The 5,900-nt window shown below is 65.1% G+C and overlaps 1 long non-coding RNA gene across 1 annotated transcript; it reads right to left on the bottom strand.

Annotated features, from left to right (window-relative positions):
- Positions 1–3,325: 3,325 nt before the first annotated feature.
- LOC138068742 (uncharacterized) lies at positions 3,326–5,557 on the bottom strand. Its single transcript, XR_011143474.1, has 3 exons — positions 5,430–5,557; positions 3,943–4,184; positions 3,326–3,673 (listed from the first exon to the last, which is right to left on the bottom strand). It is a non-coding gene; the product is annotated as an uncharacterized lncRNA (long non-coding RNA).
- Between the last annotated feature and the right edge of the window lie 343 nt (positions 5,558–5,900).

The raw sequence follows: 5,900 nt of genomic DNA on the forward strand, positions 1-5,900 counted from the left end.
AGGAGTCCGGCTGCGTCAGAAACCTCTCCATCAACCTCCTGAAAGATATGATGACAATGGTAGCGGGCACCACAAGAAAACTGATGAGGAAGCAAGTGCAGAGGAGCCTGCTCCTCCTCTTCTTCCACTTGCACGACCAGGTCCAGAGCGTGGCCCAGGTGTGGATTTCTGACCTGACCAGTCATTGCGGGAGGGCAATGCTGACCCCCTCCCCACCTTGGCTGGGCCTCAGCATCAAGAGCAAAGGCTGCCAGCAGTCGCTCCCTTTGAATGGGTGTTACCTTGAGGCCCAACCTCCGGAGGCCCTGAGGAGGGCACAGAGCCTCCTCCCTGTCTCTACCAAGCCACCCACTGCCTCCATCCTCCTGCCATGCCTCTTCCTGCACAGATGGACAGAGAGCTGAGGTCCCCTCACAGCCCCACTCCCTCCCTACAGCCCTCCACCAGTGCGGGCCATAGCAAGAGCCCCGGCAGGCCCAGGGCTAGCAGGGGCTGAGCAGCTGGCCATTTCCCAGAGCTCCTCCACCTGCTCCAACAAGGCTCGGCAGCCATCCATGGCCAAAACAGCCTAAGCACTCGAGGCCCCACAGGTTTCCCAGCTGTCCCTGCAGGAGTCAAAAAAACAGGGTTATGCTCTCCCCATCACAGCCCTCCTCCCCTCCTGCCCCACCACACTCTGCCCAGGGGACACCCAGGTAGAGGGGCGCAGCATGTCTAAGGCATGACCACCACAGCAACAGAGTTCACCCTACCCATGGCCAGGGCACTTGGCCCCTGCAGAGGGGCGCAGCACCCTCAAGGGGTTGCGAGAGCCAACACGTTGCCCAGCCTCCCCCAGCCTGGGGAGGGCAGAGACACACAGACTTGCAATCAGGGCAGAGGACCAGCCCTGCATCTGGAGCCTGGCCACAAGGCAACAGCAACCGAGCAGGACAGGGAGCCCAGCACCCTGCTGGGAAGCCCCAGGGGAGGCTCTTCTGCCCGAGTCCTGCACTGCCGTCTCTGGGACTGCAGCACTTCAGCCTCCTCCTGGCTTGGCTACAGCTCAGCACCTCTTGGCCATCTCTGTCCTGCTGCCCTGGCAGCATGTGGCGCCCGAGATGGTGGTTGCCGCACATCTCTGCCTGGGACACTGAACCCAGTGGCAGCCTTGGTGCCCAGCTGCAGCATCTTCCCACCACGGGCTAAGAAAGGCTCTGAGCCTCACCGCAAGGACGGGGGCACAGGATCTCCTCCCCTGGGCCACGGTGGCATCTCCCACTCTCTGCTGCTGTGCAGGCCTCGCAGGAAGCCCTCCTGGGCGCTGCCAAGTTCCTGAAATGGCAGCAGCTCACCTACCTCACCGAGACAGGACAGACAAGGCGCATCAGCGAGTACCTGGTAAGCACAGCCCCAAAGCACCCAGCCTGCATAAGGCCTGGGCCCCTCCAGGCCCGAGCTGTGCCCCTCGCTCACCTCTGGCATGCTCAAGCAACTCCAGCCCACCTGGCACCTCATCATCCCTGGGCAGCACCGGGGCCTCTGCTCCCTCCAAACCCGAGCGCTACGCGCCTCCTGGCCGGGCACCGTGAACGCCCTGGCAGGCGATGGAAGGGGAGACTGCTCCTAGGTGGAGGTGCTGGCCAGCTGAGTGGGGAGGCTCTGCACCAACCACCAACCCTTGTGCTCTCCCCAGCTGGCAAAGGAGAACAACAGAGCAGAATACCTGCGCCAGAGCCTGCGCTACCTGCAGAGCCCGCAGGAGCCCTTGCAAGAGGAAGCCGTGAGGTTCCTTGGTGAGCCACAACCCCTCCGGGGGTCCCTCTCTGTCCCAGGGCAGCTTGGCCCCAGCCCTGGCTTTTGGGCTGGCAGCCACAAAAGCCAGGCCAGCAGGGCTGGGAAGGAGCTCTGCTGCTGGCAGTGCGCTGGGGAGCAGGATTTGTGACAGGCTGTGTGTGCCTAGGGCTCATTGGACGGCAGATGAGGGAGCAGGATGAGGAGGAGCTGCAGCACATTTGCAAGGGTGAGTGAGGGCAGTGGCAGGTCAGCCAGGGCTGACGGGGAGGAAGACACACCCTGGGCAGTGAGCACCAATCCCCACTCCCTGGCAAGCAGGGCTCTGCTCCCCCCTCACGCAGCAGGGGCCTTGTGGGGAGAGGAGAGAGAGTTCAGGGGCCCTTGGGACATTCCTGGCCAGACACTTGCTGCTGAGCCATTTGTCCCCCCGCTTCCTCCTGGCCATGGGAAGAGCTAGGTGGGACTAGCCCCGGCAGCAGGGGAGGGGAAGCCTGGGGTCTGCGCAGATCCAGGGGGGTTGATCTCTGCTCTGGTCCTTGCTCTTTCAGCCCTTGAAACCTTGCAGAAGAGAGCCAGGCCCTCCACTTGTTCGCTGGTGGCCCAAACCATCCTGATCCTGAGAGCTTCAAGGACAAAGTCTCCAGCCAGAGCCAGCCAAGGAACCCTCTCCTCCTGGATCAGGAACAAGTGGCAGAGGTGGCAGCGGCCTCTAAGACACAGCAGCCTTTGCTGCTGCACCTCTGCTCACTTCTGAGCCTGGCCTGCTCGGCCCATGGCCGCCACCTGAGCGCGCAAGGAACTTTGGGGGCTTCCTGGCCTCTCTGCCGCTGCCAGGCCACCCTGTGCTTGTTAGAGAAGGACATGGTAACTCAGATGGTAACTAGCTTAGCACAAGTCTAACCCTTGCTTAGCACTAGCATCTCAAGTAAACAAAGCCTGCAAGCCTCCAGGCCAAACTGTCAAACTCGAGAATCATTGCTGACCACATAACTCAGCTGAACTGGGAGAACTGAAGAAGAGAGGTCTCCCAGGGGGGCTGAGTCCCTGAGGTGGTTCCTCAAGTAACTGGGAGTTCCTTGGGAAGAAGTTAAGGGACTCCAAGTTGCCTGAAGAGCCCCCAGAGACTTGAAGAGCCTTAAAGCCTCTCAACCTTGCCTTTAAGGGCAGCAGGGGCAGGCCTCAGCCCAGACCCCCACACTCCCCAGCCTCAGGGCTTTGGTGGGGGGCACCAAAAAGCCCTGCCCAACGGCTGCCCCCACACAAAGCCCTGAGGCCAAGGAGCGCTCGCTGCTCCCTCGTCGCCCCGGCCTTCCCCGCTGCCTCCCGGGCTGGAGCTGGGCTGCCAGGGCCCCTGCTCAAAGAAAGGGCCAACCTGGGGGCGAGGAGAAACAGCCCCTTGGGACAGGAGCTCTCACCTACTGCAGCGAGATGGCCCTGGCTGCCAGTTGCCCCCTCTCCGCTCCAGCGCTGCAGCCAGGAGCTCTTCCCCGAGCAGGGAGAACGCAGCCTTCGGCAAGCTGCGAGCAGGCGTGAACAGAGACCGCGCACAGAACACAGCACATGGCACCTCGCCTCAGCTGGGGCTCGCGCCAAGTTTTATTGCCCAGAGCCCAAACACCTTCGCGCGGTGCCACCGTGCCCGAGTCCCACTTGGCGCTTCCTGGGGAGCAGGACGAGCTGGCAGGCGCAGGCCGCCTTCCTGCTGCGGCAGCTCCTGGAGGGGTGTGTGAAGGCCAAAGCCGGATTCTTGCTCCTTCGGGTGGCGGGGGGGGGGGGGGGGTCCTCTGGGAAAGCAGGTCACTTCCTCAGTGCAGCTGGAGTCTGAAGCTGGGGCCCCAAAGAGCTGCGGGAGGGGTGGGCAAGAGATGAAAAAGCAGGTCTAGCCAGCAACTAGCACCTAGGAAAACAAAACAGAGCTCTTCAGAAAGAGCAGGACCAGGCACTTTCCCTCTCTCAACACTCGGGCCCGACCCTGCGTCCCCCTCGGGGAGCAGGCGCTGGGGCTCTGCGCACTGCGGCTCTGCCTTCTGGCCTTCAGCGCATCCACAGAGCACGGCTCCTGCTGAAAACAGAGCAGAAACGCACACAACTAGTGGCCCCAAATATTAAAAAACAATAATAATAATGAAATAAATAAACCAGAGCCATAGCTTGTCTGGCACCTACCAGGCCTCAAAGGTCTCGGAAGGAGCCCAAGCGCCGCTGCTCTCTGCGCGCTGCCAGTGATGGGCAAAACGCCTCTTCCTCCCATACGCAGCTCAGGCCCATTTCTCCTCCTCCTTCGTGTGCAAGGCGACAGCGCTGAACACCAAGAGGCCTGCCTTCAGGGAGAAGGCGCCGGCACAGTACAGAAATGCCGAGGGGACGCAACGTTCCTACTGCGTGGGCTGCAGGGGACGCCCAGACACCTAGAAAAGGAGAGACCCTCTCTCGAGTCTGGCACTGCACCACAGCACAGCAACAGCATCTCTTGCGCACAACTCACACTCCCTCTCCTCTTTAGTGCCCCCTGCTTCCCTAAAAAGGCAAGGGAGCTCCAACAACTCCAAAAAGCAAAGCCAAAGAGAAGCAAGTCCAAAGTCCTCCAGTCCCTCCTACGCTCCAGTACATTGCAGCCCAGCCAGAGCTGTCCCAGAGAGCCCCTTCCCCTGGCACAAGACATTCCCACCGGCCTTACCTGCGGAGAGGAGCCCCGGGGAGCAAAACCCAGTCGGTCATGACCTACTGGGAACTGAAACTCCCCCAGCCCTCTGGCAGCGGGAGCTGCACGCCCCAGTTGCCCCCTCAGGCAGACAAAGCGGCCACGTTGAACTGACCCAGACAACAGAACCGACAAACACAACCGCAGAAACACAACCGAGCTCTCAGTGAGCACGTCGGCTCCCAGCGGCCACAAAGGAAGCAGACAGAGATCTTGCAGAGACAGGACACAGCTCCCACTATGCTTCTCAGCTCCCCAGGCAGCTGAAACCCCAAAACGGCCTCGCCAGTAAAACAGGCTGAAAGCTCTGTACTGACAGACAGACAGACAAGGAAGGACCCCGCACCAGCGCCACAACACGCCGCGCCACCACCAGGCTCCAGCTGCTCCCACAAGGCTGGGAACCAGCCTGCCAACACCCGCACCCGAAGAAAGCCCGAGGAAGGGCGGCAGCCGCGCTGGAAACCTGCCGCCCCCGGCAGCGGACGAGCCCCCGGCGGGGCGGGAAGCGCCACCCGGCCGCCTCGGGGCCGCCAGGGAAGCCCCTGCCCGAGCGCTGCCCCCTCCCCGGCGCTCCGGACAGCCCGGCTGCCGGCTGCCAACGCTCCCTCCTCCGGCGCCGCCCGCAGCCCGCCGGGCACTCGCTGCACGGGCCGGCAAACAGCGCCCGCAGACACCCAGCGCTCCGCTGCCGGCGCTCGCTCCTCCGCGGCGCCCGCCGGTGCTGCCAGCAGCTCGCGGCCGGCACCATCGCGCACGTCCCGCTCGGTCCCGCCGCGCTGCCAACGGCGCTGCCACAACCGTTGCGCGTTGCCCAGGCGAGAGCGACCGGCCGCCCCGACCGCCTCCCCGCGCCCGGCCCGGCCCCCCCGCCGCCCCCGAGCCCCGCCGCGCCACGACCCGCCGCGCGTCCCGCAGCCTGCCGCTCTCCAGCAGCGCCGCGCCACCGCACCACACAGGACGCGACGCCACGCGACGCCACGCGACGGGACCCGGCCGCCGCCGCCAGGCGCCACCACACAGCCAGCCACCCCGCCGCCATCTTCGCCGCCGGCCGCTCGCTCCCCCCCACCCCCGGCCAGAGGCGGGAGCGGGGCGCCAATCAGCGGCGGGCGGCGCGCAGGCGCCCTCCAATGGCCGAGAGGCAGCTGGCCCGGCCGGCCAATCCCCGCGGCGGCCCGGGCGGAGGGCGGGAGGGAGCGGAGAGAGGCCGGAGATGGCGTCCGGCGGCCGTGGGCGCCGCCGAGCGGGCGGGCGAGCGGGCGGGCGGCGGGGCCGGGGCTGCCGGCGCCAGGGACGCGGTCCCCGCTGTCCCCCCTCAGTGTTCCCCTCGCTGTCCCCCCGTCCTCCCGCCCGTCGCCGCCCGGTCGGCTGTGGCCGGCGGCAGAGGGCAGCGGGGAGGGCAGGCGCCGTGCGCGGGCAG

Source organism: Struthio camelus, chromosome 11 (genome assembly GCF_040807025.1).
Source record: "Struthio camelus isolate bStrCam1 chromosome 11, bStrCam1.hap1, whole genome shotgun sequence".
NCBI lineage: Eukaryota > Metazoa > Chordata > Aves > Struthioniformes > Struthionidae > Struthio > Struthio camelus.